The sequence below is a fragment of the Hyla sarda genome, chromosome 3 (genome assembly GCF_029499605.1).
Source record: "Hyla sarda isolate aHylSar1 chromosome 3, aHylSar1.hap1, whole genome shotgun sequence".
In the NCBI taxonomy this organism is placed as follows: Eukaryota; Metazoa; Chordata; class Amphibia; order Anura; family Hylidae; genus Hyla; species Hyla sarda.
Window position 1 is genome coordinate 246,345,486 of NC_079191.1, and position 24,695 is coordinate 246,370,180.

Below are 24,695 nucleotides of genomic sequence, written 5' to 3' on the forward strand. Positions count from 1 at the left end.
GCTACTCCGGTGGAAACTTTTTTCTTTAAATCAACTGGTGCCAGAAAGTTAAACATATTTGTAAATTACTTCTATAAAAAAAATCTTAATCCTTTCAGTACTTTTTAGCAACTGTTTGCTACAGAGGAAAATCTTTATTTTTTTATTTTTTGTGTTGTCCACAGTGCTCTCTGCTGACACCTGATGCCCGTATCAGGAACTGTCCAGAGCAGGAGAAAATCCCCATACAATCCTATGCTGCTCTGAACAGTTCCTGACACGGACAGAGGTGTCAGCAGAGAGCAATGTGGATAACCCAAAAAATAAATAAAAAAATTAAAGAATTTCCTCCATAGCATACAGCTGCTAAAAAGTATTAAAAGGATTAAGATTTTTTAATAGAAGTGATTTACAACTCTATAAAGTAGAGAAAGATAGTGGCAATGGCACCTAACGGTCTATTAAAAGGATGCAATAAACTCAATAATAGAGGTCCCACAAATGTCAAATAATAGTGGTAGTCCATGTACATAAAAAATGTCCTGCGTAACAGTGGTGCCTGGACAGAAACAGTGCAATTCAAATAATGCTAGTAACAAAGAAAAGGGGTCCAGCAACTCGCAGTAAGACGCTAGCTGCTAATCGACATGAGGTTCATCCATGGGCTATGGAAGAGTGTGGGAAGCTCAGGAGGCAATTAACCGGTTGATTTCGTGCACATGCAGAGAGGCCGGACGAAGTGCATGTGCACGAAATCAACCGGTTAATCGCCTCCTGAGCTTCCCACACTCTTCCCTACCCCATGGACGAACCTCATGTCGATTAGCAGCTAGCGTCTTACTGTGAGTTGCCGGACCCCTTTTCTTTGTTACTAGCATGATTTACAACTCTGTTTAACTTTCTGGCACCAGTTAATTAAAAAAAAACATTTCCACCGGAGTACCCCTTTAACGCCGGCCCCCAGCTACAGTAATCAGTTGGGGGCTGGCCGGTATGGCTCGCGCCCGAGTTGGGAGCCCGCACCATACGCGGGTAACGGCACAACCAGTTAAAGCCCAGTATAATACTGTTAGGTCACCTAGAAGTGAATCTATGTACTTCTGAGCGTTTTTTAAGGTAAATTTAACGGTAACGGTAACATGTATCACTATGGAAAAACAGACAGTACCTGGTGGTAACTAAAAGGTTGAATAAAAACAGTGCATTTAAAAAATAATTTTAGTTTTTTTTTTTTTTTTATTAATGTCCAAAAAGCACCCAGATGCAAACACACAAGAAGCAATTGCTTTTTCCAAGTGGTCCAAAAATTACTCCCTTTTTGAGAGTAGAAATAGGATTGGCATCCTAGAAAGTGCAATAAATTAAACAAAACCCTCTATGTGCTGTTTTTCACAATTAGTGAAATGCCCCCTCTATTCATGTCTATGGGAGGGGGGCGTGACAGCCGAACACTGGAGCACAGGAGAACCCCTTTAAAGGAAACTGATAACAGCATTAATCACATTGATCCAAATATACAGGTTAACATGCGTCCCTTAAATATAATGCCCCCATCATGCGCCCCTTACATATAATGCCCCCATCATGCCCCCCTCATCATCCACCAGCAACCTCCCCATTCCCCCTACCCCCGTGTGGTACAAGCATGAGCTGATGGATGATGGGGGTGCTATTTCTGGGGGTTCCCCACATTAGGTAGGCAGCAGGTTCCCCACATTAGATAGGCAGCAGGTTTCCCACGCTACATAGGCAGCAGGTTCCCCACATTAGGTGGGTAGTAGAAGTTTCCCCACATTAGGTAGGTAGGTAGTAGCAGGTTCCCCACAATAGGTAGTAGCAGGTTCCCCACATTAGGTAGAAGCAGGTTCCCCACATTAGGTAGAGGCAGGTTCCCCACATTAGGTAGAAGCAGGTTCCCCACATTAGGTAGCCTTGTAGTCCCCCCCTCTCCCGACTCTCACACACACACACACACACACACACACAGACACACACAGAGACTGACAGACAGACACCCACACATGCACACACACATAGACACACTTACCTGTACTCGCTGCACTTCTCCTCTCCGGCGGCGGCCTGACGAGTGATGTCACTGATGTCCTCCTGTGCTGGTCTGCGGAGGGACGTCACATGCGCAACGTCCCTCGTCAGACTCGGGCCGGCAGGCCAACCGGAGATCGGGAGGAGGAGGGGGCCTTCCGGCATTTAGCGCTGCTTGCCCGAAGCAGGGCTAAATGCCTGAAGAAGTTACCTGCCCGGCGCCCGGAACTGCATGTCCTGGGGGTCGGGCAATACAAATTATACATACCTGGTGCGGGCCACAAATTTCCGTTCTGCGGGCCGCAAATGGCCCGCGGGAAGGGAGTTTGAGACCGCTGGTGTAGATGATCCTTTAACCCTTTCATGACCTCTCAAATTTTGATTTGGGCCATACGTTTTCTTCCTCTTCACCTTCCAAGACCCATAACTTTTTTTTTTTTTCAGTGTTTTTTCAGTATTTTTTCAGTGACAAAGTTGTATTAGAGGCCTATTATGGTGGGACAAATGATACTCTTCGTTGTTGCACTTTATTTTTCATCATATAATGTATTACAAACACTGAAAAAAATTATATGTATGGCAAAATTGGAAAAAAAAATTAAATTACAGAATTTTCTGGGGCAATAATTTTTTCATTTCACAATATGGTAAAACTGACATGCATACTTTATTCCATAGGTCAGTACAATTTTAATGATACCAAACTTGGATATTTATGTTTCATTTTACAGTAAAACATTTTTAAAAACTTGAAAAAAAAATTAAAATCTGTTTATTGCCATATTCTGACCCCTATAACTTTTTTATTTTTCCACTTCTGAAGCTGTGTTAGGGTTTATTGTTTGCGCCATGAGCTGTAGTTTTAACGCTACCACATTTGTAAAGTTATGGCTTTTTGTTACAATTTTTTCTAGCATGTGAAATGACCATAAACAAGCAATTTTTTTCGCGTGGACAACATTGATCGTGTAGGTTCAGTAATTTTGTAATTTGGACAATTATGCACATGTCTAATGTTTTTTTTTTACAGTGTTTTATTTTAAAAATGGGAAGGGAGGGGGCAGATTTTACTTCTGGGGGGGGGGGGGGGTTATTTTTAATTAAACAATTATTGCCCCCATGGGCCTATTATATCATAGATCAATGTAATGCTATTGATCTATGCTGTCTGCTCTTGATTGCTTAGGCCTCCTTAAGGCCAGCTTTAACAATCACTGATGCAGGGAAGACGATAAGGCCCCTGGCTTCCCCAGCAACCCAACAGCACCCCACAATGGACCACTAGACACCAGTGATTACCTGCATTTAACAACTTAAATGATGGACATCGGAACGATCTACGATGTACGTCAATACTGGCAGATGTCAGCTGTCGATACCAGGCATCTGACGGTTATAATGCGGACCCGCACCATATTCCCCTTACCCAACCCCTGACGTACCTGTATGTAGGATTCTCTGACATCATGTGATCCTTCCTCCTACTCCTTTTTGATATGTGGCAGATGTTATTTAAGCAGGTTCCGCTGAACCAAAACACCCAAAGTTTTGTTCCTAGCTGAAACAAACTTTTTGCAAAGTTCTAACCAAACTCGGTTCTACAGGTTCTGTAGGGCGAGATGTCACAAATGTGTACAGGACTTTCCCCTAAAATGGAATTAGAAAAATATGCTTGAAGAAGTTTTAGATATTTGAGGCATTCAAGTAATTATAAAATAATAGCTCTACAAATAGTTTACTGACACTTGTTAAGGGGAAATTAAGTTGAAATACGTGTCTAACTAGGTGCATGTAATGCACTTTTTTGTACAGGGTCAGCCATTTATATGGATACACCTTAATAAAATGGGAATGGTTGGTGATATTAACTTCCTGTTTGTGGCACATTAGTATATGTGAGGGGGAAACTTTTCAAGATGGGTGGTGACCATGGCGGCCATTTTTAAGTCGGCCATTTTGAATCCAACTTTAGTTTTTTCAGTTGGAAGAGGGTCATGTGACACATCAAACTTATTGGGAATTTCACAAGAAAAATAATGATGTGCTTGGTTTTAACATAACTTTATTCTTTCATGATTATTTATAAGTTTCTGACCACTTATAAAATGTGTTCAATGTGCTGCCCATTGTGTTGGATTGTCAATGCAACCCTCTTCTCCCACTCTTCACACACTGATAGCAACACAGCAGGAGAAATGCTAGCACAGGCTTCCAGTATCCATAGTTTCAGGTGCTGCACATCTCGTATCTTCACAGCATAGACAATTGCCTTCAGATGACCACAAAGATAAAAGTCTAAGGGGGTCAGATCGGGAGACCTTGGGGGCCATTCAACTGGCCCACGACGACCAATCCACTTTCCAGGAAACTGTTCATCTAGGAATGCTCGGACCTGACAACCCATAATGTGGTGGTGCACCATCTTGCTGGAAAAACTCAGGGAACGTGCTAGCTTCAGTGCATAAAGAGGGAAACACATCATCATGTAGGCCACTGGATATGCGAAATTGCTACATAATGATGTGTTTCCAACTTTATGCACTGAAGCTGGCACGTTCCCTGAGTTTTTCCATTTATATCATTCACATATAGAGAATCCTAGTCTTATACATTACCCTTATATCAGAAAATCCATTTCTTTTGAGTCCATTTCTGTTACGCCGAGCGCTCCGGGTCCCTGCTCCTCCCCGGAGCGCTCGCGGCGTTTCTCTCTCTGCAGCGCCCCGGTCAGACCCGCTGACCGGGAGCGCTATACTGACACTGCCGGCGGGGATGCGATTCGCATAGCGGGACGCGCCCGCTCGCGAATCGCATCCCAAGTCACTCACCTGTCCCGGCCCCTGGCTGTCATGTCCTGGCGCGCGTGGCTCCACTCCTTAGGGCACGCGCGCGCCAGCTCTCTAAGATTTAAAGGGCCAGTGCACCAATGATTGGTGCCTGGCCCAATCAGCCTAATTAGCTTCCACCTGCTCCCTGGCTATATTACCTCTCTTCCCCTGCACTTCCCTGCCGGATCTTGTTGCCATTGTGCCAGTGAAAGCGTTTCCTTGTGTGTTCCTAGCCTGTGTTCCAGAACTCCTGCCGTTGCCCCTGACTACGATCCTTGCTGCCTGCCCTGACCTTCTGCTACGTCCAACCTTGCTCTTGTCTACTCCCTTGTACCGCGCTTATCTCAGCAGTCAGAGAGGTTGAGCCGTTGCCGGTGGATACGACCTGGTTGCTACCGCCGCTGCAAGGCCTTCCCGCTTTGCGGCGGGCTCTGGTGAATACCAGTAGCAACTTAGAACCGGTCCACCGACACGGTCCACGCCAATCCCTCTCTGGCACAGAGGATCCACCTCCAGCCTGCCGAATCGTGACAATTTCATATGTTGAATTTAATTTACTCTAATACGAAACAAGTGTGGACTGACCATATAAATGTAACCTGTTTGCTGTCTTTTACACAACTTGTCTACTGAGTAAGGGTCGGATTAAGTACCCTGAAACTTGTCTAGAGCCTTGTGTAATCTGAATATAGCACTAAAAAAGACGCACTGTTATTTGTCCATAATCTACATGCAAGCCGACTTTAAGCAACTGAAGTGATCCGCCTTCCACACCTGGGTCACCGTTACATCTATTAGACACACTGACTGCCGGTCTGTCTGAGCCTCACAACATCGGTCTGTATTCGGCAGCATATCAAGCCACGAGTTCCACCTGCTGGAGCCTCCTGCCGGAGCTTATAATCCAGTAATTGTGAGTTACTATTACATCTAGTGCTTACAGAGCCCATTAATGCAAAACATCCAGAGGACTTACGCACCCGCACCATGTCAAATAGCCGCAGGACTTTATATTTGGTCCGTCGCAGCACGGGACCAGTGGCTGGAGACCTGGTGAGATATAACAACTCAATATATTGTAGGTGGTCTATTTTAACTATTTGAAAGACTGTATGTCTGATATCTGACACTTATGTATTGTTTAACACCATGTGCTGAACTATATAAATCCACTTGAATATTTTAAAGTGCCGCAAAATCAGCATTGCCGGATTATCAGCTAATACTTCTATTGCAAAAGTGAATCAACTACTAAACAGCAGTGTATCATTTTTACCATTAGGGCCCAATGGTAATCATATAGCCAAATAGTGCAATATTCGAATTATTTTTATTCAATTTTTTATTCATTTGTTCTTTTTGTCATCTGCACATTTTATTTAAGATTGATTGTTTTATGATTGTGTAATAAACCTTTTACATTTCTTTCATACAATCTGTCTCCATTTATCATTGTGTACCATATGGTTTGGTGAAGTCCTTGAGGTGTGGATAATTAAATTTATCTCTTTTTCTATATTTGGTCGGTGAGGATCGACCCTTTTAACCACATATACCTCACACTTTTTGGTTGTGAGCTGCACAAATGTTTTTCTTTCTCTAATTCACAAATCTGTTTAACTTTCTGGCACCAGTTCAAAAAAAAAAAAAAAAGTTTTCCACTAGAGTATCCCTTTAAGCCATTTGTTTTTTTCCCTAATCTTCTGCTGCGTCTGCAGAAGTGCTACCCCTGAACTGATGGTCATATGCCCATTGTTGTCCCAAAGCTCTTGCATGAGCCATAGATGTCCTCTTAACAATGTGACAGACAAAATGCCTTCATAACAGTATTTAAAGGGGTTATCCGGGATAGAATAATAATTTTAAAAAAAGCTTGCCTAAAATGCTGGCATTTAAAAAAGCAAAACAAAACTGGACTGACCTCCTACCACTCCCCCGGTGCCTCCAGTATCCTGCTGCCAGCCTCCACTGTGGTCTTCTTCTTGCTTCTTGGGGTCGTCTTGTCAAACTGATCAGCTAATCGCCAGCTGCAATGGTGTCTCACCTCAGCCAGTGATTAGCCGTGGCAGTGTGATAATAGAGCCTTGATCCTTGTCTTCCTCCGGGTGCCAGGGCCCTGTATGTCGGACTGCAGTTTAGCCAACCAATGGCGGAGGCGAGACATTACTGCAGCCAGTGATTAGCTGAGTGTCAATGTGACGAGGCATCCACAAGAAGCAGGAAGAAGACCACAGCGAAATTGGGGTGCAGGATACCGGAGGCACCAAGGAAGTGGTGGGAGGAAAGTCTAGTTTTTTTTTTTTTTTTAAATGCCGGAATTGTGGGCAAGCTTTAAAACAAAATTGTTCTATTTTAGATAACCCCTTTAAGACACAAATGCAACAAAAGCTTCAGCCACATTGCCTCCTAATTTTTTGAATCAATAGCTATAAATGTGTAGATTCACAAGAAGAGTGCACCGAGGAGTTTTCTCTGCTTGAAGAGTTCAGATGTGATAGCTTTCAGAGCTAGAAGTCTGTGGCAGTCATTCCATCCAAATTTGTAAAGATCATAGATGTTCTGGTAAAATGTTTTTGCCACAATCAAGGCACTTTCCCTAGAAATGTACACTGCTCAAATTAAAGGGAACACTTAGGCTTGGCTCAGACTATGGAATTTCCGACAGAAATTCAGTTTTAAAATTTCCGTCCGAAATTCTGCTTGCTAAAAAGTACATATGAGTCAATGGGATTACCGTACACCTGTTCATACTTCTTATTTTTTACTCGGAATTTGCGTGTCTAATTTCCGCTAGAAAATTTCCGCATGAAGAAAGGAGGTGCTCTGTCTTCAGACGGATTTCCGCAGCAGAATCCCATTGACTTCAATGGGACTCTCATTTCCAGGCGGATTTTTGTTCAAACGCGGAATGTAGGCAGATTGAAAGCGGATTACATGCGGAAAATCCGTACGGATTTGAGTCAGAAATTTTAATATGATCAGCCCGCTGGTTCTTGGACTAGCCCACATTGAAAAAATTGACTTACCTGGTTTGGGTCATGTGATCACATGGTCCAAAAGGGGCTGAACTTGGCTCTTAGCACTCCCACTGTTTTCTGCTTGTAATTGAAGCGGAAATTTAAGGCGGATTTGGTGGTGTCATTTCCGTGCTGAATAGCGGCGGATTGCTCACGGAAAAGACAAAATTATGCATGAAACTGAAAAACGCCTTTGGAAGTGGAAAATAGTGGCAGAAAATTTTGTAGGCAGACAGTCAGAAATTCCGTAGTCTGAACCTAGCCTTAGGCTAAGTTCAGACTACGGAATCTCCGGGCAGAACATTTCTGCCCAGAGATTCCGAGTGCAGCCAGCGCTGTCTGAATCAGCAGTTTCCAATAGACTGCAATTGCAGTTTCCAATAGACTGCAATTGCAGTATCCAATAGACTGCAATGTGTTCCGCGCAACCCCTTTCTTCAGGCGGAAATTTCCAAGCGGATTTTCCGTTCACAAATTCCGCTTCACAAATTCCGAAGTGTGAATTTGTGAACGGAAACCCATTCACTACACTATACATTTTAGCAAGCGGAATTTCAGCCTGCAATTTCAAAGCGGAATTGCAGGCGGAAATTCCATAGTCTGAACCTAGCCTTAAACAAAACAATGTAACTCCAAGTCAATCACACTGTTCACTCAGGAAGCAACACTGATTGACAATCAATTTCACATGCTGTTGTACAAATGGAACAGACAACAGATGGAAATTATAGGCAATTAGCAGGACACCCCAATAAAGGAGTGGTTCAGCAGGTGGTGACCACAGACAGACCACTTCTCAGTTCCTATGCTTCCTGGCTGATGTTTTGTTTACTTTTAAATGATGGTGGTGCTTTCACTCTAGTGGTAGTATGAGACGGAGTCTACAACCCACACAAGTGTGTCAGGTAGTGCAGCTCATCCAGGATGGCACATCAATGTGAGCTGTGGCAAGAAGGTTTGCTGTGTCTGTCAGCATAGTGTCCAGAGTATGGAGGCGCTACCAGGAGACAGGCCAGAACATCATGAGACGTGGAGGAGGCCGTAGGAGGGCAACAACCTAGCAGTAGGACCGCTACCTCTGCTTTTGTGCAAGGAGGAGCACTGCGAGAGCCCTGCAAAAAGACCTCGAGCAGGCCACAAATGTGCATGTGTCCAACCAAATAGTCAGAAACAGACTCCATGATGGTGGCATTAGGGCCCGACGTCCACAGGTGGGGGGTTTTGATTACAGTGCAACACCATGCAGGAAGTTTGGCATTTGCCAGAGAATATCAAGATTGGCAAATTCGCCACTGGCACCCTGTGCTCTTCACAGATGAAAGCAGGGTCACACTGAGCACGTGGGACAGACGTGACAGAGTCTGGAGAAGCTGTGGAGAACGTTCTGCTCCCTTCAACATCCTCCAGCATGACCGGTTTGGCGGTGGGTCAGTAATGGTGTGTGTGGAGGGGGGGCGCACAGCCCTCCATGTGCTTGCCAGAGGTAGCCTGACTGCCGTTAGGTACCGAGATGAGATCCTCAGACCCCTTGTGAGACCATATGCTGGTGTGGTTAGCCCTGGGTTCCTTCTAATGGAAGGCAATGCTAGACCTCATGTGGCTGGATACGTCAGTAGTTCCTGCAAGAGGAAGGCATTGATGCTATGGACTGGCCCGCCAGTTCCCCAGACTTAAATTCGATTGAGCACATGTGGGACATCATGTCTCGCTCCATCCACCAACACCGCGTTGCACCACAGACTGCCCAGGAGTTGGTGGGTGCTTTAGTCCTGGTCTGGGAGGACATCCCTCAGGAGACCATCTGCCACCTCATCAGGAGCATGCCCAGGCATTGTAGGGAGGTCATATGGGCACATGGAGGCCACACTCACTACTGAGCCTCATTTTGACTTGTTTTAAGGACATTACATCAAAGATGGATCAGCCTGTAGTTTGGTTTTCCACTTTGATTTTGAGTGTGACTCCATATCCAGACCTCCATGGGTTGATAAATTTGATTTCCATTGATCATTTTTGTTTGATTTTGTTGTCAGCACATTCAACTATGTAAAGACGAAAGTATTTCATATGATTAGTTTATTCATTCAGATCTAGGATGTGTTATCTTAGTGTTCCATTTTTTTTTTTTAGCAGTGTATGATATTTGTGTGAAAGTTATTTATTCTCCCTTTATTATGAAACTTTGGAATCCCCCTCATATTTTTATGTGATGTATTTCTGCATTCCACATGAGAACAAAGCAAATTACATCTGGGCATATTTACAGCTTGTTTTCCTCTAGGCACTCAGACTAAATATACCACAAGTGTCCGAATTTTTTCATGGACATTAGTTCAAATAGGCAGCAAATATAGCACTCAGATTTGGTTGCAGATTCACAAACTCAATCACAAATCCACAACACAATGATCATGCTGCGGCTGCGAATTTGCAGGTAAAGTTTACAGCACTTTAGAACGGTGTGCAGGCCAGCCATCAGGGGCATACAGCCAGTATCCCAGTGTGGTGTCCCGGTACCGTATTTCATACGTTACCTTTGTAGAGGTCCCCATAGTCAGAGTCCCTAGGTTGTCGGGGTCCCTCTTTTGTAGTTATCCCCTTGTCACCCCTCAGTTAGTCAATGACTATATAGAAGTTCATAGAAATATAAGTATAGATATATGTATATATTTAATTGCCTACCTGTTCAAGCATAGCAGGACCTGCGGGTCACATGATTAGATTAGAACTCTATGGTTTTGCTACAGGACCTTTGGAGGTTCCCATGACGTGTTCACCCACAATGCAATGTAACGGTGAGTGACAGTTGTTATGGACCAATCCAATACGGCCAGCCGCTGCCCATATAAGGGTCCTGCGCCATCTTGATCCCTCTCTTGGGTTGCTGACTCTGGAAGAGGTAGGACCTCCGCAGCTTATAAGACGGTTTTCTAGGCCAAAGCCTTGCGGCCTCAGCCTCTAGCATAGCGGATAGACTGAGCAATTCCCCGCTACTCACCGCAAGATCACTGGACCTAAACGTACCCTTAAATCCAGCGGATCTCTGCTATACAATCCCTAAGAAGTTAAATTGAGCTTATCTGATCCCAACCAACTGTCAATCGCTGCTCAAGCTATATGCATAGAGACTCTGTTATCTGGACTGTTACTATTGCTGCATGTACAGAAATTCTTCAGTAAAAGTTCCTGCAAGTTTGTGGACAGTGGTTGTGGACAATCCTTTATTTCTGCATCACCTATTGCTCTTGGGAAGGGTGGCAATAGGCCTATCAAGATTACAGAATTTAACTCTCACCCTGGCGTCACGAGTGACAAGGGTTAACAGCGCCCTTTATCATCCTGAACAGCTACACCCTAACTACCCTACACCCCCACAAAGCTTTATTCCAAAATCCATCACCACACCAGTAAGAGGCCCGGGCTGCCACAGGGACCCGTGCCCCAGCTGCACCCCCCCCCTGCAGCAGCCCCAGCACAGAAGCAGAAGACTGCTGTTTAAACAGCGGCCTCTTGCTAATGTTAGTACATTTTGCAAATTGCGTGCGTAATGTACATACAGGATACAGCAATCTCATGCTCCTGTATGTACATTACGCAAATAGTGTACACAATGTACATACAGGCTGCATAGACTACGCTGCAGGCCGCATGACAACGTGATTTCATCACGTGGCCTGCCAGTGCGGCCTGATCCGCTCCGAAGGATCCAGGGACCCCGGCATCCACACAGGATCACCGGAAAGGTGAGTGGGATTTTTTATTTTATGTTTATGAGGACTTTTCTGCGGGCATTTTGTAGTGGGGGCCCTATCTACATGGAGGCACAACCTTCTGTGGACATCTCCTACCTGGGGCGCACAATTACTGAGGTACCACCAACCTGGAGGCTCAATTACTGCAGTCACGACATACCTGGGGAGCACTACTTGCTGGGGGTAGCTCCAACCTTGCTGAGGGAACTACCTGCTGGGGGCATCTTCTACCTAGGGGCACTATTACTGGACGAACTATCTACTGGGGCATGACCTGTTGGGGGTCTTACTTGTTGGGGGCATCTCCTACCTGAGGGTACTATTACTGGGGGCACCACCTGCTGGGGGCATCTCCTACCTGGGAGCATTATTACTAGAGGCGCTATCTATTAGGGGCACTATCTACCTACAACCTACCTTGTGGCATTATTACTAGTGGCACTTTCTATTAGGTACACAACCTACCTGTGGGTATGACCTTCCTAGGGACACTATCTTCTGTGGGCATGGGCTACCTGGTGGCACTATCTTCTAGGGTCATTATTTACCTGGGTGGGAACTACTTACTGAGGGCACTACCTACTGGGGTCATTACTTACCTGGGGGCACTATCTAATTGGGGCACTACCTACTGGGGGTATTACCTACTACCTACCTACTTGGGGTACTACCTACCTATTAGGGGCATTACCTATGACCTACCTGGGGGCATTGCCTATGAACTACCCAGGGGCATTGCCTATGAACTACTGGGGACATCGCCTATTACCTAACTACTGGGGACATTACCTACTACCTACCTCCTGGGGGCATTACCTACCTGGGACATTACTGGAGGCATTACCTACATACTGGGGGCATTAGTGACCTTTTGAGGGCTTTTACCATCTAAAGGGCATACCCTACATACCTACTGAGGGCATTACCTAATAGGGGAGGTGAAATTTGCTTTGTACTTAACTTTTGTGCCAAAATTCAGCTGACCTACTGTACCAAACTTTTGAAAAGTTTGCTTATCCATATACTTATTATTCCCCTGACTTGTAAGTTGTTTTAATGTTATGACTGATGTGTATCGTGACATTGTGTATTGTTGTAAACTGACTGAATATAATACAAGAAACAACATTAAAACTGATACTGGACTGGAATTTAGGTGAAGCCTTAGGTAACGCTCATTCTATTTGTAAAATGTATAGAATGCATTTTGTATTTGAAGGGGAAACCCAGAAAGATTTTTTTTATTGAATAAATGCATCAGGGAGAACTTAACTCATTTCTTTTTCTGAGCACACCGCGCATAGTCACCATGAACCTGCTACTACGAATCATTGCTATAGGTCTCTGTTGGATACCTGTCCAGATGTGTAACAACCATGAAGAAGCTGCAGCTTATCTACCAGGAGATATCTTGATCGGGGGACTTTTTCCTATTTATAAAGGGGTATCAAATTTATTAGAGAAAACAGAAAATAATAGTTTCCTGTGTAACAGGTGAGTGGTTATATGTTCTCTCGAAAAATAGTCATAGAATACTTTCTCTCTTATTTAAATGTAACACTTAAGTACAATATGTATACCTATCTATCTATCTATAATGTTCATTTACATGTATACATTTTTTAATGTGTAGTTTAACCTCTTAAATAGACACTCACTCCATGGATCATAAGGATCTTTGTCTCGCTGCTCCTCTATTATAAGTCTATGGATCAGCAAGACAAACATCGATTAGAGCCACGGAGTTAACAGCAATGCTGAGAATTTCTTCTGGCTCTTCTCCTGATCGTTGGGGGGTCTCAGCACTAAGAACCCCACGATCAAATGCTCCACATGTCCCTGTGACATGTCAAAAGTTACGGCGCACATTTAAAGGGTTACTCCGGTGGAAACATTTTTTATAAATCAACCAGTCCAGAAAGCCAGATTTGTAAAATACTTCTATTTAAAAATCTTAACCCTTCCATTACTTATCAGCTGCTGTATACTACAGAGGAAGTTCTTTTCTTTTTGAATTTCATTTCTGTCTGACCACAGTGCTCTCTGTTGACACCTCTGTCCATGTCAGGAACTGTCCAGAGCAGGAGCAAATGCCTATAAGCAAACCGCTCCTGCTCTGGACAGTTCCTGACATGGACAGAGGTCAGAAAAGAAATCCAAAAAGGAAAGAACTTCCTGTGGAGCATACAGCAGCTGATAAGTACTGGAAGGATTAAGATTTTTAAATAGAAGTAATTTACAAATCTACTCTGACAATGGAGACAGTGGACCTGGCACTTGCCAGAGTTCAATTACACTTTGGAGGGCTCTCTGTTGGTGAACAGGGAGCTAGCAGCTTGATGTCTGTTCGTGTCTCAGTGTTGTGCTACAATATTGTTAGGCATGCAAACAATATCTTCATAAGACAAGAAGTACGTATCAGAGCACTCACCTCAGACACCAATTATCGTACGGAATATTCTTTATTCATGGTACAGATGCAAGTGCATGGCAGGGAGGAGGTAAGATGGAACAGGTACGGGTGGGATCGGCCGGTGGGCGACAGTCCGTTATCGCGCTCTTGCGCTTCGTCAGGCCCCTTCCGGCAGGTGTGTGTCAGGTAGATTTATACACAAAGTTAAGGGAGGGGTCAAAAAACACCAGAGACAAAAGACTCCTGGGAACACATTAACCATGTGAGTGCTGAACAAAAAAATCTGTGTCTTTAAAACCAATCTGAACATGTTACAACAGGGTTGCGTCTTCTCCATTTCATTATTTCAGAGAAAATCGAACTTGGAGAGATGGGTACGCAGTAAAATGATTTCTCCTTTATTGTATCCAAATAAAACATCGACAGTGGAAGGTCTCAGAAACATCAACAGAAAGGTAAAACTTGGGAAACACTCTGCATGACATGTTTCATGTGACCTTTCTTCATATCATAAACACAAAAAGAAAAAAGAAAAATAGACAGCACAACTACCTTGTACACGGATGCATGCTGCTGTGGCAAACACAGAGTATACAAAAAAGAAGGTTGCAGCAGCACTCTTGGTCAAAAATGGACGCTCTTAGTGCACTTTTCGATCAAAACGTGTCCCCCATCCACCACGCGAGGTGGATTCTTGCTGGATGGGACCCTAACATGCTTAATCCATTCACCTCTGCTGGGCATATGGCCTCTGACTGGGTGAAATGCAAGATCCAGTTCAAAAACCTCCTGTAAAACAGGGAGGAGTGCACGGCTAGAGAGGGTGCCACTTCCCCTAACTTGCATAGAAAAACACAAAAAAGAAAAATAGCCAGCACAACTACCTAATACACGGGTGCACGCTGCTGTGGCAAATACAAAGTAAACAAAAAAAGAAGGATGCAGCAGCACTGAAAAAATGGAGGCTCTTAGCCCCACTTTTTGATCAAAACGTGTCCCCCATCCACCACGCGAAGGTTGCGTCCATGGGAAATCCTGGCTAGATAATAGCATGACAATATGTCCCGTAGAGGGACTACAGAACATGAGCTTAAAAAAAAAAAAAAGGAAAGAACACAAACAAAAACATAGCATATTGTTAAGAATACATCTAATAATGCAGTATAACATCGAATCTTAGACTGAGACCGTGAGGTTGCAAGGAATAAATCCAGTAAATTTCACGGTATTGAAATTGTCCACCTACCAGATAGGTGAAGAGATCGGATTGTTAAGGATTAGTTAATGTGCGGCCTAAATCTGTGAGTGACTACCGCTATGCTAATTTCCAACGTAAGAAAATTCACACCAGGCCAGGTTGGTATACGTTCCCTCCTCGGTACCCCAGAGAGTTCTGTTTATTACAGGAAGTAAATTTGGTTTTTATAAACTGAGAAAAAGGGGAGGGTGAAGGTAAAATGATGCATCGTTCTATATGCTGATTGGTCATTTGATGGTGGCATAGCATAAGTCATTATCTTGCAAGTCCTCTTAGCTTAAGATTTCAGCATCTTTCCACAAAGTCCAACGTTTAGATGTCTTGTATCCATAGTCTCCTTCTCAAGGCTCTAGTCTTAGTTACAGGCAAAGCGATAAGAGGAAATGTTTTTCATTTAGCATTCTGATGTATCTGGGTTAAAGGGTAAGGGAACAGATATTTTTCCAGCAGCAATGGCATTTTAATATTAATATATTGATCAGTCATTAGAAACATAAGGGTCATCCCTATCAATTCCCCCCTAAAAAATATCTGTTACCTTACAGGACATCTCTCCCTATGTTGCATTCTGCCTAATAGTCCCAAGTTCAGGTGGAGAAAAATAAAAAATGAGTATGGGATGCTTCACTGAATTGAGACGAGCGGCCCCTTATGAACCGCCCCCCTTTGTAGTCATACTAGTCCTTTACCTGGGACTTCTATGTTTACCCTACTCTGCTGGGTATACACTTGCACCATTGGCATACAGGATGGTTGTTCTCATGGGGGGAATTCTCTCGGTCATGTTTGGGTCTGATGTATCAATTAGGTTCAGATAAGCTGAAATAGTAGGTTCAATATCCACCGTTGTTCCCCCAGTAGTCATCCGTCACACATGTGCATAGTGAATTGTCATCCCCATACATAAGCTTTAATTTTTAAACGTAAATGTGTTTTCCCTTAGTCTTAACAGCAGCACAAGTGGGGTGTTCTGCCCCTGTGAAGCTGGCAGGATGGTGGAATTTTTTATTCCGCCCAAGTAATTAACATTTTAATTAACTCCCCCATAAAAGGCCTCCTCCCTTAGGCCACATTGCTTATATAACAAATAACAAATAATTAAGGGCGGGAAATTTGTGTGCTGCTGTTAGGACTAAGGGAAAACAAATTTACGTTAAAAATGAACGCTTCCCTTACGTCCTAACCAGCAGCACAAGTGGGGACTTAGCAAGTAACAACAAAAATAGGGAGGGACTACGGCAGAGTAGCACATAGGATTGATTGCCCAAAGGCCAACTCTTCTGGATGTTTGGCATTAACCCTGTAATGACTGATAAATGTGTCATGGGTGCTCCATGAGGCAGCAGCACAGATTTGTTCTAAAGGAACAGAACTTCTATCAGCAAAAGAAGTAGATACTGCCTGGGTAGAATGGGCAGTAACAAAGGCGGGACGAGTTAACTCCTGAGCTACAAAAGCCTCCCGAATTGCCTCTTTAATCCATCTACTCAGAGAGGGTTTAGAGGCTTTAAGACCTTTTTTCTTTCCTGAAAAAGAGATGAGAAGGTGTTCTGATCTTCTGAATTCCCCAGTTCTTGCAATGTAGAATTTCAGTATTCTTGAAATGTCCAGAGTGTGATTCGCAGCTTCTTCAGGAAAAGATGGGTTAGAACACAGAATTGGGAGTGATATGACTTGGTTGACGTTAGAGAAGGTCGGGACCTTAGGAACAAAGGTAGGTAGGTATCTCAACAAGACCCTGTCCTGGAGAAAGAGTGTATAAGGCTCAAAAGCCGAGAAAGCCTGAAGCTCAACAATTCTCGTGTCTGAGGTTATGGCCAACAAAAAGGTGACTAAGGGTCTAATACCTAAAGTCAGCTTCTTTCAAAGGTTCAAAGGTAGGGAGAGCATAACCCCTTGGATAAATCCCATCTGGGGATAGGTCTGAGAACTCTAGGTTTAAGTCTTTCAGCTCCCCTGAGGAATCTTTTGATTAGGGGTTCTTGTGACAAAGATCTGCCTAAGGAGGCAGAGAGTGCTGAGACTTGAACCCTTAGAGTAGATGGGCTTAGACCCTTGTCCAGGCCATCCTGGAGAAAGCATAGTAATGCAGAAAGAGGAGGATCTGAGGCTACTACCTCTTTCATAGTACACCACTGATGAAAAATGTGTTTTATCCGGGAATAAACTTTGTTGATTGTGCTCTGGAATGAGCAATGGTTCTCAAAACCTCTGCAGGAAGCCCACTACCTAGTAGGGTCCTGTCAATCTCCAGGCTGTCAGATTGAGTCTCCTCAGATCTAGGCAGGAGCCTGTGTTGTGAAACACAAGGTTCTGCATGGGGAAGCCTCCAATAACTCCCTTGACTCATCCTCATGAGCTGGGAGAACCAGGACCTCTTGGGCCAGAATGGTATGATGGCTATCACAGAGGCCTGATCTTGCCTGACTTTCATCAATACCCTCGGTATCATGGAAAGTGGAGGGAATATGTAGGCCAGCCTGAACCTCCATGGTATGGACAGAGCGTCTATCGCCACAGGATTGTCCTCTTTGTAAAGAGAGCAAAACTTGCTCACTTTGGCGTTCAGGCGTGTTGCCATGAGATCTATCTCTGGCACTCCCCACCGGAGTGTTATCTTCATGAAAACTTTCTCGCTGAGGGACCATTCGCCGTGGACTGGAAGACCGCGACTTAGACGATCTGCAACTGTGTTGAGATCCCCTTTTATGTGGATCGCTGAAAGGTGGGTCAAGTTGGTCTCTGCCCAAGACAGAATTAGTCCGGACTCCTTGAGGAGTGCTTGAGACTTCGTGCCTCCCTGTCTGTTGATGTAGGGCACCACAGTGGAGTTGTCTGACCTAACTCTTATCGCTTTCCCTAGAATAAGGGGTGCGAAATGTAGGAGAGCTAGACGAACTGCTCTTAGCTCTCTCATGTTGGAGGAGAGAAGTCTCTCCTGAGAGGTCCAAATACCCTGAACAGGATGGTCGTTCAGATGGGCTCCCCAACCCAGAAGGGAGGCGTCCGTGGTCAAAATGATCCAACGAGATCCAACTTCGGGAGACAGGGTGCATCTTTTGTCCAACCCTTTGGGGTTGCGATTCCAAACTGACAAGACTTGATCTTGAAGTGGTCGGAGATGCCAAAGGGCCCAGGGAACTGCCTCTGCAGATGCTGGCATGTGGCCCAACATCTTCATCAGAGTTCGGATGGAGACTTTGTGAGGACTCCTCAGAAACTCTGCGGCTCTTACCACTCGACTCTTTCTCTCTGGAGTTAGAGATAAAGTCATACGGGAGGAATTGATTACGAAGCCGAGGAACTTCCTGGTTGAGGAAGGTATGATCTCGGACTTCTCCCAGTTTATAATCCAGCCCAGACGCTGAAGGAAATCTAGAGCCAGATGAAGATGGGATTATAAGACTTCTGGAGAAGCGGCTTTTAGAAGCCAGTCGTCGAGGCAAGGAATAATTTCTAGACCTCTTAGTCTGAGAGCAGCAACAACTGAAGCCACAACCTTTGTAAAAGTGTGGGGAGCAGAAGTAATGCCGAAAGGAATGACAGCAAACTAGAGGTGCTTTACCACACCCTTTATGGTGACAGCAACCCTCAAGAATTTCCTGTGAGCAGGATAAATGGGAACATGAAGGTAGGCGTTCTTCAGATCGATGGTGACCATGAGGTCTTGAGGTTCCAGTATGCTGGTGACTGACCGAATGGTTTCCATTCTGAACCGCCTTTTTTTTTATGAAGCGGTTCAGGAAACGGAGGTCGATAATCATGCGCCAGTCGGCTTTGAAACTAGGAAGATAGGGGAGTAGACCCCTAACCCTCTTTGGTGGAAGGGAACTTCCTCTAGGGCTTGCTTCTCTATATATTGGAGAACCGAGTCCTCTAGAAAAGCTTGCTTTGTTTGAGGTAATAACTTTGTTAACATAAATTTCCTTGGGGTGGGGGGGGGGGGGGGAGAAATAAATTCTATTTTGTAGCCTGACCTGACTACCTCTAGGACCCAAGGATCCTGGATTTCTTGCATCCAGGTCTCTAAAAACAAACTTAAGCGGCCTCCCACAGGCGGAGGTTTGGGAAAACTTTCCAACTGAAAATCTTGAAGGGAAAGGGGAGGGAAAACATTGGTGAATCTCTCGGGACTGTTACGAGTCGGACTTCTGGTCTTTACCCCGACCGCGTCCTCCACAACGCCTTGGGTTATATTGGCGCTTTTGAGTCTTGGACGAGGTCTGATTTCTATTTCCTCTGCCCCTACCTCGGCCACGAAAATTTTGGACAGGAAGGCATATGCTCCTTTTTGTCAGCGAAGCCTTCCATGATCTCATCTAACTGAGACCTGAATAGACGACCTGGCTCAAAGGAAAGCCCACATAGAATAATTTTAGAGGAGTTGTCCGCCTGCCAGGGGCGGAGCCACAAAGGGCGTCTACTGGCTGAAGCGAGGCCCATGGACTTTGCAGTGAGTTTCAAATGCTGTTGAGATGCTCCGCATAGAAAATCTAACCCAAGAAGTAGGGTCTTAAATGAGTCCAGAATTTCCTCTCTGGGGACATTCCCTTGTTGGACTGAATCCGGAGAATTCGGTCTTTGGCAAACTCAGCAACTTCTGATGAGGCAATAGCCACATTAGCGGAAGCAGAAGCTGCCGAATAGCAGCGTCTCAATAGAGCATCTACCTTTCTGTCTAGGGGATCTTGGAGATTGCTTCTGTCGTCCGCAGTACTCCTTTTGACAGTTTAGTAACTGCCATATCAACCTTCGGGGGAGGGAGCCAAGAGTCCGATTCCTTCTCCGGGAGAGGATACATCAGCTTAAATCTCCTAGAGAGAACCGGAGGTTTATCAGGATGTTTCCATTCCGTAAACATCAGTTTCTTTAAATTGTCATCCACTTTGAAGGCCCACAGCCCTCTAGAGGTGGACGTTGAGGCTTCCCCCTGTTCAACATCCTGGTCCCTTGACCGGATGGAATGGAGTAATCTCTGGGTCTTCTCTATTGGAAAGAGGGATGGGAGTACAACTTCTTCAATGGACTGATCAGACTGTGCATCCACAGACATAACGGATTCCTCAGGAATGGAAGTGGGGCTTGTAGAGGTCCTTGGCCTTTTAGCAGAAAAAAACGTCTTCAGTTCATTGATGGAGTTTCCCATGAACTCCTTCATCCAAATAAACATGTCCTCAATGGTGGGTTCTGCCGGATTAGGGGGTGGCCAACAGCCGGGACACCTGTTAAACTCATAAGAGTCTGGCAGCGGAGTACCACAATCCGCACAGGTAAGGTGTCTTTTCTAGGAAGATGTTTTGCGGCTTCCAGGGTGGGACTCACCACTAGGGGGAGTAGACATTCTGGAAAACAAAAATTGCATTTAGAAAAAAAGCTGCAAAGTAATGCAGGAGCATAACTATAGCGAGGCACTACCTAAGAAAATAGATAGAGAGAGTGTAATAGAGTACACAAGGCACTAGCAATCCAGCAACAGCAGTGATTGTCAGTAATCACTCTAGCAGCAAAGCAGCAAGAGACCTGCTGTCTGAAGGAGCTGGCTTAAATAGAGGAGGGGAGGAAGAGATTTTGGAATAGGCTCCGCCCCCCCCCCCCCCCCCAAAGGATATGACATCACCAGGTCATTTAACCTATTCCCAAAAAAGTATATATATTTTTTAGGCTTCGCCCCTATGAGATGAATAAGAGGGGAAAAATGTGGCGTATAATAAACTCCTGCACAGAAAAAAATGCAATAGAGCGCTTCTGCAGCGCAGACGCCGGACCGTAAGTCATCAGATGACGCACTTCCGGTCCGCGGCACCAGCGTCCAGACTACAGGCAGCTCAGCTGCCCGGAATGAAAAAAAGGTATGTTAAACAATAGCGGAGGGGAAGGGGAACCATCCCAAAGATAGAGAACACTGTTCCAGGGAGAACAGTGTCCAATTCCGCCGCATCTGTGACATGGCTGTAATACACAGGCGGCAGCGGTACACAGAAGAAAACCCCCAGCTGCAGTTGGTAATAAGAAATAAACTCCCCTTTTCACTTTAAAGGGGGGAAAAAATTGAAGAAAATAGAAAAAAATCTATCTCATGCAGGCTCAGTGGAGATTAACCCCACAGATCCTGAACCGTCCTGCTGTCCGCACAGGACTGAAAAAAAGCAATGTGGCTTAAGGGAGGAGGCCTTTTATGGGAGAGTTAATTAAAATGGTAATTACTTGGGCGGAATTAAAAATTCCACCATTCTGCCAGCTTCACATGGGCAGAACACCCCACTTGTGCTGCTGGTTAGGACGTAAGGGAATACATTTTTTGGGCACCTCGGGACAATTCACTATGTCACAGTAGTCAAACTTAAAGTAGTCACTTGGGCACTGAAGAGTTATCAAAACGTGGGATACAACTCTTGGGTCATTGTCAAGTCAGTCCAGTAGTGTGGTGGAGCCGGATTGGGTTGCTGGGTTTGCACTCCACATATACAGAAAAGGATATGTATCAGGAGCATGGTGTAGGAACCCTCTTGCAGTGTGAGGGGTATCCATGTTGATTCTCCTTCCAGTTTCACCAAAATCAGAGTCGTCAGTAGAACCTGATAAGGACCTTCAAATCCAAGTTCCAGCGGCCCCTTCATGTGTCTTTCCACGAGGACAAATTCTCTGGGATGCAGATTGTGATTTCCTGGTTCAGTGTCTGGATCTGGAATGGAAGAATAAAACTACAACATGTGTTACTTTCAGCTTATTACACAGGGTAATAACAAAATTTACTAAACTATCATATCCTGCTCTAAGCTGCTGAGGGTAATAACATCCGAGCTTAGGGACCCCTCTTCCCCAAATAATGTCTCATATGGGGTTAGACTGTTGGCTGTTGGGGTGTGTTTCTAACAGAGTATAGGACTATGGGCAGCATTTCTGGCCATGGAAGGCACAGTTCTTTACTGGCTTTTAGGATTTTGTTCTTTAGGGTGCCATTTAGTCGTTTAGCTTTCCCCACTGCTCCGGGATGATATGTAGTATGGGGTCCGAGGTCTGTTCCCACCATCTTCCAAAGTTCTCTTGTAATATTCGCAATGAAAGCTGGTCCTTGGTCACTTTCAATTACTTCAGGGACTTCAAATGTGCAGACCTGTTCCATTAGTAGTTTCTTTATAGTAGTCTTTGCTTGCAATATTAGTGACTGGGTAGGCTTCTGGCCATCCAGAGAACATGTCCACTGCTATTTGCATGTACTCAAACTTTCCACTTTTGGGCAGTTGCATGTGGTCAATCTTGATTCTCTGAAATGGGTAGCAAGGTTTGGCCAAGTTTTTCTTCAGAGTAACTTCTGTTCTTCCACGGTTGAAGGTGTTGCAAATGTCACATCCCTTGACATATTGTTCAACTGGTGTTGTTATTCCTGGTGCAGGGTAGATTTCGTTGATAGAGGTGATCATTTGGTCTTTTTCTCTGTGGGTGACTCCATAAGCCTGTGTAAAGGGCTTGGTGAAGACAAATCTTGTTTGCTTTTCTTCATAGGCCGTCTGATTCCCTGAGTTCAGCTCCCATTTTCTCCTTCCTTTGTTCAAGGCTTGAGTCTGTAACTGTTTCAGTGTCTTGAGTTTGGGGTTTTCCTTTTCCTCTTCTGGTTCTTCTGATCCTTTCTTCTCTCTTCTTGTCCTGGTCCGGGGTTCTTCTTCCCCTCTTCTGGTTCTTCTGATCCTTTCTTCTGTTTTCTTGTCACTATGTATACCCCTGATTCCTCTCGAGCAAAGAGCAGTATTGCATTTTCTTTCGGTACCTGGTCTGCTAAGAAATTTCCTTTGGCTTCTTCAGAGTCCAATCTTCCATGTTTTTTTACTTTGATGATTGCCACTTGTTCAGGCAATTTTAAGACTTCAATCAGGGTCCTGACAGTTTCAAAGTTCTTTATAGGGGTTCCATTTGCAGTCATGTACACCCTTAGGGCCCATTTTAATCCGAAGTCCAGTGCCACTCCATGCCCATAGGCAGAGTCCGTGTAGATGTTGGCGGTTTGTCCTTCCGAGATGCGGCAGGCTTCAGTTAGGGCAACAAGTTCCACCTCTTGTGCTGAAACACTGAAAGGGAGTAGTCTTGCATGAATGGGCTAACCACTGAGTATCCTGTGTGGAATTTGCCACTTTCATCAGCATATCTGGACCCGTCTTTGTAGAGTGTAAAGGTTGTATTGTTCAATGGTGTTTCTTGGACCATTAGTAGATGTGTTGTCTCCATTTCCATAACCTCTAACCAATTGTGCTTAGGATCACTGAGGTCTCCATCATTTTGTCCAATTAGTTTTTCTTCATCATCCCTGCTTGAGAGAGAGGAAGCAGGGGATAGATTCAGGACTGGACATCTTTGAAGAGTGATTTTATCTGGAAGTAAGAAAAAGAGAGAGCATTGAAGCCTCATTTGTCTTTGTAGAGAAAGTGGATTTCTTTGGCATTGAGTCAAAATAACTTTCAGATCATATGAAGCGAGGATAATGATAGAATGTCCAAGAATGGTGTCCAAGGTTTTATCAAAACGGTCTTTAGCAGCTATCACAGCTCAAAGGCAGGTGGGTGCGGTTTGTGCAACAGGATCTAGTCTGCATGAGTAGTATCCCAAAGTTCTCAATTTGTCCCCATGTTATTGTGCAAGGACTCCAGAGGCATGGCCCTTTATTTCAGAGACAAACAGATAAAATGGTAGTTCATAGTTCGGAATGTCAAGTGCAGGAGCGGACATGATAAAGTCTTTTAGGCAGTTCAAACACTGTATGGTTTCCCATGAAAGTGGTTGCTTCTGTGTCATAGCTGGAATGGCATCAAACAGAGGTTGCATCAGTGCTGAGGCATCCGGAATCCATTGTCGGCAGTAAGTGATCATACCAAGAAAGGCTGTAGTTGCTTGACAGTTGTAGGTACAGGCAATCTCTTGCATGGCTTGCTTCCTGTCTTCCGTGAGGTGTTTAGCACCTTGAGAGATACATTGTCCTAGGAAGACAACTTTTTGTTGTGCCCACTGGATTTTTCCAAGGGACACCTTGCAGTTGATTGAAGAATGTGCAATGTGGCACAGAGTAGAAGGTCATCTACATATTCAAGTAAAGTCACATTAAGGATGGGCACATAACCATTGATGCAGACACGTGGATAAGGCTTGAGAAAAGGGATTGGGAGAGGTTTGAGCTCCCTGTGGCAAGCGTGTCCAGGTGTATTGTCCTCCTTGGGGAGTAAAGGCAAAGAGATATTGGCAGTCTGGATGCAAAGGAACGCTAAAAAAAACATTGGCTAAGTCCAGAACAGTAAAAAAAACTTGGCATCTGGTGGTATTGAGCTGAGCAGAGTATGTGGGTTGGGAACAATGGGAGTGTCCAGAACTGTGGCAGCATTAATGGCACAAAGGTCATGTACCATGCGGAACTTCTCA

The 24,695-nt window shown here is 44.6% G+C and overlaps 2 protein-coding genes across 2 annotated transcripts in view; one reads left to right on the forward strand and one right to left on the reverse strand.

Annotated features, from left to right (window-relative positions):
• GPRC6A (G protein-coupled receptor class C group 6 member A) overlaps positions 1-24,695 on the reverse strand; it is a 159,962-nt gene that overhangs the window by 109,352 nt on the left and 25,915 nt on the right. The gene's annotated exons all lie outside the window — the stretch shown is intronic.
• The window catches only part of LOC130362245 (G-protein coupled receptor family C group 6 member A-like), an 87,036-nt gene continuing 63,085 nt past the window's right edge, over positions 745-24,695 (forward strand). The window contains exon 1 of the mRNA XM_056566409.1: positions 745-821. The gene's annotated coding sequence lies outside the window, so the exon portion shown is untranslated. The remainder of the gene's footprint in view (positions 822-24,695) is intronic.